We start from the raw sequence: 12,896 nt of genomic DNA, 5'->3' as shown, positions 1-12,896 counted from the left end.
CCCCGACCAGGTAGCCAACATACCTCCATATAGACCGTGGAGATATGAATGGTGAAAATCTTTTATTTTATATAGACAGTAAAATAACGCCAAGACACCACGGACAAACGATAAGGAAAGATCACCTTCAACATAAGTAACTAGTTATTAAAGTCATTAATACAAAACCAAATAAAAAGTGAAAAAGATTAAAAATAAAAAGTATTATACTAAACACTTGTCTTCACCAAGTGATGTAAGAGACTTAGGCAAACATGGCCTTGATTGTCAAGAACTCTTACGATCAATCTTGGATCCCGAGACGACTCACACACTCTATGATGGACAATGGATGATGGTGGTGGATGATGGTGTTATGGTGGTGGTGGGTGGTGGATGAAGTGTGAGAGAGGTGGTGTGCCAAGGGATGAGAGAGAATGAAGCCAAGCTCCTCTATTTATAGGCTGAACAGAAGGCTGGACACGGCCCCGTGTCCGCTGGACACGGCCCCGTGCCCGCCTGACACTCTCTCTCCTCATTAATTGTAATTGCGAATTACAATTAATGCGCCTGCTGTACTTTCACCACGCCCACGTGCTCGTTGGACACGGCCCCGTGATGGGCAATGGAAGCTTCTACTGGTTTGTCTTTTCTGCTGCTTCCTGGGCACGCCCCCGTGTTCGCTGGACACGGGGCGTGTTCAGACTCTGTTTCTTCCTTTTTGCTTTGGGAGGTGCCGTTGAGGGTCCGGGCAGTCTACTTTTGTTCCTTTTCTTGTATTTATGGTAGAATTAGTGGTCTTTTTGCTTCTTTTGTGATTTTGAGCTCATTTCATCCTGAAAATACAAAAGGAAGACAAAAACACTCTTTTTCCAACATTAGTACTTAAAAAGGGTTAGTTTTATGCCTTAATTGATGTGTTTTATATGTTGCATTTTACACACATCAAATACCCCCACACTTGAACTTTTGCTTGTCCTCAAGCAAAACTCTTTAAATGTGGCTTACACTCCCAAATGGAATAGGTAGAAGAGAAGTTTTTTAGCTTGTCCTAGAGTGTCGGGAATCCAAGGTTTTTATAGGCTTTATTTTTATTTATTTACAATCCTATTCGTTATGATTTATTTTGAACTTTTCATAAGATAAACTACTTAGTTGGGCATAACATGCCTTATTAAAATTCCATTTATATACAAGTTCACATACCTCACGGGAGATCACTCAACACTCGGCCGAAGGTGTATATTTTAGTGAATCACTCGAGAGCGGCACGGAACTTACGTCTTTCCATAGGCTTGCCAAGCAATCAATCCTCCTCCTTTTTAACTTTTTACCTTTGTAAATATCAAGAGGACTTTTTGGGTGAAGGCTTGGGTTAAAAGGTGGGTGGTTGGTTAGTGGTTAGTAAAAAGGGCGAAAATCGTAACAAGTGTCGGTTTTCGTAAAATACCTTGTTTTTAGTGACTTATTATTTTTGAAGTATTTCTTCAAACAAGCTTTTGTAGCTTTTGTTTGTTTTTGACTTCATCATCTAGTTTTTTTTTTTTTTTTTTTTTGATGTCACTTGAAAGGGCAAGTTGACGAAAAACCGAGCTTGTTACTAAAATAAAGGGTGAAAAAATGAAAAAGGTTTTTTTGGTGGGTAAAAATGGTTTTTGGGGTAATGAAATGAAAGGTTTAGGCTCAAAGGGGCTATCTAGGGGGATTTTGGGTAGGTTAAAAAAATGAAAAATAATGGTTTTGAAAGAAAAATAGTTAGTCCTAATGCCTCCATCATTTACTTACTTGGGTTTAAGTTGGTGAGGACTGGGAATGTATCGTTGTGGCAAGTTCTAGATTTGTAAGGACCGAGCGGCTATTCACACAAGAAACGAAAAATGAGCATTTAATCTAAATATGTGTATTTTTATGCTCAATAAAGGCTCAAAACTCACTTTTGTGGGAATGGGTTTTTAAATGTGACCAAGCATATATAATCGAATTTTAAACTAGACTTGTTATGTCGTTTCATAATTTTCTTATGTTGGTTCCTTTTTTATCACGACGCTATCGGTTGTAAACTTGTAAAAATATAACCTTTTTAGAACTCGTTCTTCCCAACTTAAACTAAGACAAGTAAATAAAAAATGAAAAAGTTTTTTGAAAAAATTTGGGGTGTTTAGCGGTTCCAATAGAGTTTTGTGTAAGGCTTGTGTTTAGGATTTTTGCAAAATTTCAAGGTTTTAGCATCCCCCCCACACTTAAATTACACATTGTCCTCAATGTGTCCAAAAATAATATTTTTGGTTGATTAGAATGTATAAAAGTATGTTAAAAAGCAAAGATTTTTTTTTTTTTGTTACTGGCATCCTGGACACGGCCCCGTGTTCACCGGGCACGGCCCCGTGGTCAAGTGCCAGTAACAAAAAATTTCAAAGTTGAAACAGAAGGCTGGACACGGGGGCGTGTCCGCTGAACACGGCCCGTGTCCAGTTACCTGAACTGGGTGATTTTTCTGCAGGGGCTCAGCACGGGGCCGTGTTGGTTGGGCACGGCCCGTGTTGAGCCTTCTGTGATGGAGATTTTTGTCGGGTTGCTCTGTTCTTCATGCATGGTTCCATTTTTCTCGTTCCCTTTTTCATCCATTACCACCATGAGTGTGTTTTATTCTCAAAACAACCATCAATCATAAAAACCATCATAGCATTGCAAATCATAGGGAGACATTACACTAAGTTAGCTAAATACTAGGGGATACATAAGGTTATCATAAGAGTTCTACTTATTTAAGAAAATTTCGGGAATAGTTTCCCGATGTATTAACTCTCTTTAGCCGATGGCTCCTTGGTTGTCATTCAAAGCCATTCTTCTATCTCCCTAGGGAGGTAAAAGGTAGCCTCATTCTCTTCGGTGTCTCGAGGAGGAACGCTCACCGGGATTCCTTGCACCACCCTCGGTTGAGGTACTTGGTGCATGGCGTGCCATTCTGCTGGAATGATAACCTCGGGTACTACATTCCACGCCCTTTGGGTTATCACCGGGACCAAAGGCGGGGAAGCGAGAAGGTTTAATCTCTGGTGCAGGAGATTTACTTCCCGTAGGCAACCCTCCAAACCTACCGTCAGATGATTAATACGATCCACCAAAGCTTCTTCTACTCCCGTCATCTCGTCTATGGCTTCCCTCAAAGCGTAAACGTAGTTTACTAGGGAGTCCTCTGCCGTGGACGACCTCCTTCCATTTCGGTTATTTCTTGAAGATGTTCCGCTGTTTCTGCTGGCCATTTTCTGCGAAATAATCCGAAGATAACTAAAATTTTGCAAAACAGTACCTCGAACACGGCCCCGTGCTCAGTGAGCACGGCCCCGTGTTCAGCTATCTGCAGGGTTTTTGCCTAACGACTCCAGGTTTTTAAATTATTTTAATATACTTTTACTGCGTTTTAAGCTTAGATAATTTAAAACAAAGTTATAGAACTAACTTTAGACAAGAATCCGTGGCAAAAATTCCTACAAACCTTTCATAGAAGGTTGGAATCATGGGTTTCCAAGCTTCCATGGAGGTAAGGTTTGAAAAATTTTTTGGAGGAAGGAGAAATGAACAAAAGTGGAAAAGACAAGGTGGTCTTTAGGAACCTTCTTTTAGCACTTACCTAGGATGGTATATGTGAAGATCCCAGGAATCTCTGCTGGGTGGTGTGGTCAAAAATGAGCAGAATTCAGGCTGCATTTAAAGAAAACGACAGCACACTGGACACGGCCCCGTGTCCGCTGGACACGGCCCCGTGTGCAGAGAAAATTCTGACACATTTTGTCCGTATTCTGACAGAATCAGCAGAGAATCTTCTGAGTGAACACGGGGGCGTGTTGACCGGGCACGGCCCCGTGTCGGTAGGCTGTTTTATGGAGTTTTGTTTCTTACTAAGGAGCTAATCTATATCGGGTGGCTCTTGACTTGTTGGAACAACCCCATAGTGCCTAAGATACCTTAATTGTCCTATACTAAGGCGAGAACGCAAGAGGTTGTCGGTGAGGGTAATTCCTATTTTCATTCTAGGTGGACAAGTCCAACCCTTTCCCGGGCTCTCGTTAAAGAAGGTGTATGCCGAATCGCTCAGGTCTATGTATGCACCGAACGAAGTCGATGGGGAGTCCTTCACGGCACAATCGACACAGGGACGACTATCGTCCGCGTCTTTTCTAGGTAAGAAGGTATTTTCGGGAGCAACGAGGTTGTCGGAATGCGGTTCCAACATTTCCTCATGGTCATCATCTTGGGATGGATCTAAAAAATCCTTCCTAAGTTCTTTTGACCAATTGAGAAGTAGTTCTTCTAGTTGAAATAGCTCGTCAAGGAGCATTTCTCCTAGAATATCTGGTTGGGCGCATTCGAGGGAGAAATAGTGTTTATTTTTACTTTCGCCCCTCTTAAGGTTACAAGGAATCGGTGGGTCTATATAGTGGGGCCTATAAGTGAGGAAGAAACATTTTAATTCCTCATGTTCGCCTCCACATATTCGACACCACAAACCATAAGAGTGCCGAAAGTAAAAAGAATTACTATCACTCATGTTTGTGTCAGATATTACCAACCGCCGGGATCTAACGGTTCTGTTTTCAGTAACTGAATTTTGGGCACGGGGGCGTGTTGAGTGGACACGGCCCCGTGTTCAGCCTACTGTCTGACTTAAAACAGGATTGCCAGTTCCAATGATTGAGCACGGGGCGTGTTCAGCAGGCACGGCCCCGTGTTGAGCTCTGCAGAAGCTAGAAATCTAAGAAAAAATCCTAAAAAATTAAAGAAAAATAAAAATATGATTAGGCCGTTGATTCCTAACTTTCTTAAAATCCTTGTGTCCCCGGCAGCGGCGCCAAAAACTTGATGCGTGTGTAGTGTAATATTATTTTGATGAGTATTTAAGCCCCTTTTTACACTTTTAGCCAAGTTTTAAATTTATAAAACACGATATTCACTAACACTAAACACACATATGGGCAAGTGCACCCATCGTGGACGTAGTATAGTGTTGGTAAGATACCGAGGTCGTCCAAGGACACAAGAGCTTTTAATACCGGTTTATCCTCAACGTCTAATCAAATCAAAAAGTTAGAAAAATGTTTTAAACTAAGAAAAATAAAAACTAACTAAATGCTGAAAAATAAAAATAAAATAAAAACAGATAGACAAGATGAATCACTTGGTTCCGACACGTGTATTAGTATAACCTTTGATTATTTTCGCACTTTTGCACTTGTTTAAGAGATTATCTTAGTTATTGTAGTAGGCCCCTCTTTTGAAGGCGACGTTACCCTCAACCCAGTAGTTTGAGTCAGCAAGGATACAATCCTAAAGGGTCGGATTATTGAAAGATAATGAATTAAGTTATTAATGCAAATTGTGGTAGGCCCCGCTTCTGGCGGTGACGTTACCCTCGGCTAAGTAGTCTGAGTCAGCAGGGATACAGTCCTAAATAGCCGGGTTATAGTATTAATAGTAGTTAACTTATGAGGGGGTCAAAGAGTTTGGATCCCCGCCATCCAATACCTATGGGCATTGAAGGAGATCCTACTAAATTTGACCCAGGTCCCAAGCAGGACCTCTAAACGCTGAACAAGGGCAAGACCCTTACCAAACCGTTCCCTTAACCCCCGACCAGGTAGCCAACATACCTCCATATAGACCGTGGAGATATGAATGGTGAAAATCTTTTATTTTATATAGACAGTAAAATAACGCCAAGACACCACGGACAAACGATAAGGAAAGATCACCTTCAACATAAGTAACTAGTTATTAAAGTCATTAATACAAAACCAAATAAAAAGTGCAAAAGATTAAAAATAAAAAGTATTATACTAAACACTTGTCTTCACCAAGTGATGTAAGAGACTTAGGCAAACATGGCCTTGATTGTCAAGAACTCTTACGATCAATCTTGGATCCCGAGACGACTCACACACTCTATGATGGACAATGGATGATGGTGGTGGATGATGGTGTTATGGTGGTGGTGGGTGGTGGATGAAGTGTGAGAGAGGTGGTGTGCCAAGGGATGAGAGAGAATGAAGCCAAGCTCCTCTATTTATAGGCTGAACAGAAGGCTGGACACGGCCCCGTGTCCGCTGGACACGGCCCCGTGCCCGCCTGACACTCTCTCTCCTCATTAATTGTAATTGCGAATTACAATTAATGCGCCTGCTGTACTTTCACCACGCCCCCGTGCTCGCTGGTCACGGCCCCGTGGTGGGCAATGGAAGCTTCTACTGGTTTGTCTTTTCTGCTGCTTCCTGGGCACGCCCCCGTGTTCGCTGGACACGGGGCGTGTTCAGACTCTGTTTCTTCCTTTTTGCTTTGGGAGGTGCCGTTGAGGGTCCGGGCAGTCTACTTTTGTTCCTTTTCTCTTTATTTATGGTAGAATTAGTGGTCTTTTTACTTCTTTTGTGATTTTGAGCTCATTTCATCCTGAAAATACAAAAGGAAGACAAAAACACTCTTTTTCCAACATTAGTACTTAAAAAGGGTTAGTTTTATGCCTTAATTGATGTGTTTTATATGTTGCATTTTACACACATCAGTTGACTCAAAATTTCGAATCCGGATTATACCCAACGGACTCAGTTGAGAAATGTGGATCTTGTACCACTCCAAAACCTCAACAACAAAAACAGTCAAAGGTAACCGGAGATTACAGTCACCAAAAAAGTCTGCCCACATGGTAACATAACCGGCCGGAGCATCAGCACCGGTGTCACCCTCCGATGGATAAAAGGACCCATATTCTGGAGGCATTTGAACGTCAAGAATCAGACGATTAAATGACTTCCTTGTCCACTTTAACACTGGTAAACCACCACCGGAAGCCTCCCCCCCTTCTTCCTCTGCCACCACCGGCGATGAAGACTCCGGGTTTTCACCTTCCACATTATGTGGACTTGATGGTTCAGCCATCAGAGATATCGAAGAAACGGAAGAAAGTGAGTGGAAAAACTCAACTAAACCTCGCCGGAAGTTCAAAAAAGATCGTCGGAGAAGACAAAGAAAAAGTTTCCCTCACCGGCAAATTTTTTGAAATTTCGAGCAAGTGAGGGGAAACCACGAACGGTTTCCCCTTATATACCCATCGCAATTAATGAGGAGGGAGGAAACGAATCATCACGTTCAAAAAGAACGAATTGCGCGACACCACGTGTCAAGCGCCGTTTCCGCTGACGGTTATCACGCGCGCGTCACCGCCCACGCGCCTGACATAGGAGACGTTTACACTCTTTGCTACAGTGCATTTAATGCCTCGGGCAGTGCAAACGTCCTTGCATTTCAGCACATGCCAGAAAGATCTCACCAACTTCCACCAACTCACACGTGAGATCAACCACGTATGCAACAAAAAGCGACTACCTTATCCAATTACAAGCGGCATGCGGTTTCTCTGGTATACCGCACCATAACCCATACCGCATGTCGTTTTTTTTACATACCCCTAAAAATAGGCAAAAATATATATCTCCACACTATAAGGGGGTATAATACCTATCCGCATTACCCACGAGCACACGTGGAATATGCGGAAATGACACACACGAGCCCGTTTAGGTGTGTCAGATACTCAGAACCAGCATTGTTCTTTGGACTGAACCGCATCTCAGAAACAGGTAAACCGCATTGCATTCATTCTCTTCAAGCTTCAAATCCCTGCTGTCCGGTTCACAACCACAGAGGGTGCATGAACCCCTTCTTTAACAAGAAGAAGGAAGGGAATGTACGCGTGCGCACATCAGCAACCCTGACTCCTGAACCTTCAAGAGCCACATCCGAGCAACACACCCGTTTCGAGCGAATATGGGAATGCAAAACCGCAGACACTCATGAGTCGCTGCGGACATAACCATAGCTTCCGCAAATGGTTGTTACGGAAGAGCCACAACTAACTCCACATCGAGGAACGAAACTGCTTCAAGGAAAAAATCCTCGGTATTGGAGCGTGAAGGAAGGTGCCTAAGGAAGAGATGCGGACAAGATCCCTAATGATCATACGATCCCTTGTCGAACAACAAGCGATCGAACAAACGGTAACAAGTCTGCTTATGACATTGTTACCCTACTTGTAAGTTGGATAGAATAAACAATGGTAGGCACTACCATGCCTATGATCATGTTTATTTGACCGTTATCCAGAATCACATTGTTCGACCAAACATGGCCAACAATGACGCAAGTACCCAACGTTGTTCCCACAACCGTGGCCAACAATGTCAAGCAATGAGGTAACCGCAAAGGACGTGCGGTTACTTGAGAGCTAATGGGAAGAACATGAACACCCCATGAAAGGAATCATCATTAGATATCCAATCATGGGAGCAGCATGCTCTCTTCTTCATTCACCACTTCAAAGGTTGGTTCGAATTGTGCACACCTTCAACCACCATCTCAGAGATTGGTTCGAAGTTTGTACACTTCCTCCAACTAATTCCCACAGTTGGTCCGGCACACCAACAGGTGGCAACCAGCCAAAGGCTGAGAATTTCGCATCAGACGAAACATTTTCACCGGTACGGAAGAGGCGTCAAATGACCTTCCAGACCTCCAGCTTGATTTACAAACAGAGAAGACCATCCACATGGTCTAGGATCTTCTCCAGACTCCAAACTACCTTCTAAACACCATAGTCCAGTACTCCTCCCACATACAACTTGCATGTGGCAGCAACACTAGACTGGGGGGACTTGAAGGGGTATGGTCCCAGATCTCGCGCCAACATCGACCGCGGAGTGACCATTACCCTTATCAAAACCCCCACCAGCCAACAACCTACTTGTGCCCACGCGAGAACGCGTCGACACAAGGGTTGAATCCAATCTATCTAGTGATGAAGGAGGACTTACCTGGAACATGAGAACGGTAGAGTGATGCGGCATAGCATCACATCTGATGTATGAAAACGGAAGTATTCACAGCGATGCGGCCTCGCACCGCGTCCAGTGAACACTTCTATCAATACAAGGAAGCTGGATAACAGCAACAGTCACCACAGGCGACGATGCGGCCAGCACCGCATCTCGCGTATTTCTTGATCACAAGCAAGAGACGCGATAACATCAGATGTTACCGCAGGCAGCGATGCGGCTCGCACCGCATCCTATACGCTCGAACAAGTGGGACTGACACCACGGTGCAAGTGGAACCAATGGCAGTCACCTGTCAGGTCTACGTAAGCGACAGACTGACGTGGCGTCGTCTCCCCAGCCGACATGTCTGACACACCTGCAAAGGGGCAGCATGCCGTCAGTCTATCCATCCACCTCCTCCTTCACTCCTCGGCTATAAATACCAACCCCAAACCAGGTTTGAGGTATCTCTTCACAACTCTCTCACTACTACTACTATCTTACTTTGCTTCCCAAGCAAATTACTGATTCTCACGCCGGAGAGTGGTAACAAGGAGCACCCCCCACCCCATCCTCCTTGTTACGAGTCACGGTTTGTTTCCTTGTGCAGGAAATCAACTCACCGGTGATCCGGCCAGCGATCCTCGAGAGGAAGGGATTAACCCTTCTTGACGAGACCAGTGAGTTAACCCTGCCCGGTTAACCATTGTTTCATCACCCATGTTTGCTTTATAACCTCATTCAAACTCCGCAAAACCACCGTTCTGCTCCTGTTCTTGTAATGCTTTTTAAACCCTCATCGTTGACGCTCCAATACTCCGACAATCCATCCGTAGTATCAACAAGAGAGCAATCAATCCTGCACTCACCATGTCAATAGCAATGGCCACCGGTTTGGTCTGGCTGGAGCTTCTTAATGTTATAGGCGGGCCACAAAGGGGAAGACTAACGAATTTCTACACATCTTACCTGTATAATGTTTCAATTTGAAATCTGGTTCTTACGAGACTTGGGTTTAGTTCTTATTTGAAGTTGAAGAGACAAAGAATGATTTCAGGTTCTGTTTTTATTCAAAAATATTTGTCGCTTTATATTATTATATATGTGAATTGTTGAATTTCGATGGTGTTTGTTGACGTTTTTTATTTGGTTGAGTTGATTTTGTATGTGAGCCATAGAGCACAAAGATATTTGATGCTTGACTAGCAACATTTTCACTTGCATGCCAGGTGTTCGACAAAATGCCAAAAAGAAATTTAGTATCATGGAAGGTGATAGTTTTTAGTATATTGTTGTGATAACTTTACAGTATTTAACTTCTCTGTTAATGATAAATTTATTCCCTAGGTACAAAGGGGAACCGACTTTACCAAGGCCAATGATAACTCTTGGTATCGAGATGCCCATTATGAGCTGAGATGTACCCTCTTGCTAACCAAATTGAAATAACTATACACACAAGTAAAAGATGCTGCATTATTAACTTTTAACTTTTATCTTATAGTTATTTAACTTCTTTACTGTTTTTTGGTTTATTGGTTTTGCATAAAGTTTCACAAGTTCTTTTTCATGTGTTTGAAGGTTAACCAACCAACCCCAAGATATATTGTGTCCATCCAAACACTGGAATTGTCTTATCACGAACTGTTTACAATGTCATAGGTAAGAACTCTTCAGGCAAGATCAGTTTATTTATAGTTATTCAAGAGTCTTTAGTCAAGTGTCTAACTGTTTCATGCATTATCATTATTGATGTGACATAGGGATCTTTGCTTTTGTGGTAAGTTGACATCTTAGCTTCTTATGTTTTTGTCTTAGATTTCTTTGTCTACTATGTTACATAGTTTCAATGCCTGCCTCCACTGGTGGATACGGGTACCACGTATTTCATTAAGTTACCCGAGGGTGAAAGATCAATGTGGCTGATCTTTACATATCAGACTTCTAATCTGGGTTAAGGGCTGTGGATTATGGTTCACTGCTCATAATCCTAAATAATTGTTCATGAACATAAAGGAACAGGAGACACAAAGAATGCGAAGAAGAGTGCTGTTGATTCAAGATTATGAGCAGTAATGCTTTTACTCCTCGGATTTTGAGTCGAAACCTTCGTCAAAGTAAGTTGATCTCTTCAATTCAATCGATCATCTATAGTTTTTTAACGCATAAAATTCAAAATTACCAAATGAATCGAACTAATTGGATGAAATTACAGGGAACAAGTGATATGATGGTCGTTGGCGGCTATTGATTGGTAACATTCCGGTTCACGTGCATTGGTGCTATCAAAACACTCGTCGGTTTCTAAAGATAATGCAGGTAATCATTATCAAATGTTCTTGATTCATTTTTACTATTTATCTATCAATTTCATAGATTGTTTTTTTTTTACATTAGTTTCTTTATTTGAATTTTTTTATTTATGTGGTTTTGTCTAATTTGAAAAACATGGGTCTCAAATTTGGCTCTAGATACTCTTTTCTCAATGCTACCTATATAGATCCTATGTGGTTCTCAACAACTTTTCACTCCATTTTTTTTTTCAACCCCATTTTATTTATTTGGGAAATATGATCATATGCTAATTTGTTTTCACATTTGCTGGAAATAAAAACCTGTTCATGGGTTCTACTCCTGTTTCATTACGCACAAACAACCAACTATCAAAATTGAGCATGGAAAGCAGGTATAGTGAATCTATTTAAGATTTATATTTTATGCAACATATGGGCATATTTATATATTGTTTTGAACCAATGCTTATATAGTTATATTAGTCTATGTTGCAGAACATAGAGAGAGAATGAAAGAGGAGTGAGAATTCTGATCCCATGGATGAGGATGATTATGATATGGCGGAGATTAGGGCGACTCATTTTGAGGAATCAATGAAGTATGCCCAGCGAATTGTAAGTGACGTTGACACCAGGAAGAACCAGTCATTTGATCAGATGTTGCAGTAGTCGAGCAGATTTCGGTCAGAACCAGTCATTTGATCCACGTAAAAAAAGATACTAATGACAATCATTAAAATGAAAATAAAACATCAAAAACAATAACTATTTTCATTATTATCTTTTACGTCTATCACGAGCTCAAGTGGTGATTAACTCATTTCATATGTTTAATCCAGATACAAAGTGAAAGAAACAAGTGTTGGTAGTGACGTCAATGGACTTGCGGGACAAGAAAAAGGATGCATATTAATATTACTATGTCTGCAAATATGAACACTTCCATCGCCATGTCTCTACTCTCTGTAAATCAATTTACTTTCTTTTTAAACTATAACAGATTCAAAATCATCCCATCTTCTTTGTTAAATCACATTCTTATGGAATCACAATCTGATCAAACACTGCAATCGCAATCCGATAGAACACTGTAATCGCCGATTGAATAGAGTCGTAAACGCTAACCGAATGGAATTGCAATCTGATCGCCAAGAGGGTATAAACTCCGAGAATAGGAACTGAACCATCGGTTTTGCAGGCCTATTTTGAACCAGTTGTGTGTACTGTATGTGATAAGTATTTTTTTATTTTAAAAGGGTAATTTTGTCATTTTTAAAAATTTTATTAAAGGAGGGGAAATGTGCAATTTTGATTTAAGGTTGGGTAAATATGCAATTGAGAAGCTTTTAAGTATTTTTAAAAGGGTAACCCCACAACACCATTTATGATAAAAGGTTAATATAGAATTTTTTATTCTTTTTCCAATTTTAAATGTCTTGCAAGTATCTTTATATGACATGAGTTATTAATGATAGTATGATTAGTGGCTTTTCTGGGTCTTGGTAAGGTTTAACTTCAAGTTAGTTGTGTTCATAAGTTCATTCATGTTGTTATTATATAATACATTAACGTAGCCCGTCCACCGGACAGGTATTAAACTAGTTTTTTTATGTGGCCAAAGGTCGGACTCCTCAAATATCTCTTTCCTCCGAGTTAGACAACACCTAATAATAATAATGATGATAATAATAATAATAATAATAATAATAATAATAATAATAATAATAATTGTGACAACCATAATTTCAGGTTAATACTTTAA

The 12,896-nt window shown here is 41.2% G+C and overlaps 1 long non-coding RNA gene across 3 annotated transcripts; it reads left to right on the top strand.

The window, feature by feature from the left end:
* Positions 1–9,381: 9,381 nt before the first annotated feature.
* LOC110895013 lies at positions 9,382–12,164 on the top strand. 3 transcript variants are annotated; one of them, XR_004874416.1, is made up of 7 exons: positions 9,382–10,111; positions 10,188–10,301; positions 10,422–10,502; positions 10,659–10,957; positions 11,056–11,159; positions 11,630–11,817; positions 11,974–12,164. It is a non-coding gene; the product is annotated as an uncharacterized LOC110895013 (long non-coding RNA). The 3 variants fall into 3 exon arrangements; XR_004874414.1 differs by having other exon boundaries at positions 10,422–10,957; XR_004874415.1 differs by having other exon boundaries at positions 10,422–10,957; positions 11,056–11,526.
* The last annotated feature ends 732 nt before the right edge of the window (positions 12,165–12,896 follow it).

Source organism: Helianthus annuus, chromosome 12 (assembly GCF_002127325.2).
Source record: "Helianthus annuus cultivar XRQ/B chromosome 12, HanXRQr2.0-SUNRISE, whole genome shotgun sequence".
In the NCBI taxonomy this organism is placed as follows: Eukaryota; Viridiplantae; Streptophyta; class Magnoliopsida; order Asterales; family Asteraceae; genus Helianthus; species Helianthus annuus.
The sequence above is the reverse complement of the archived record's forward strand: the minus strand, read 5'-3'. Positions and strand labels throughout refer to the sequence as shown.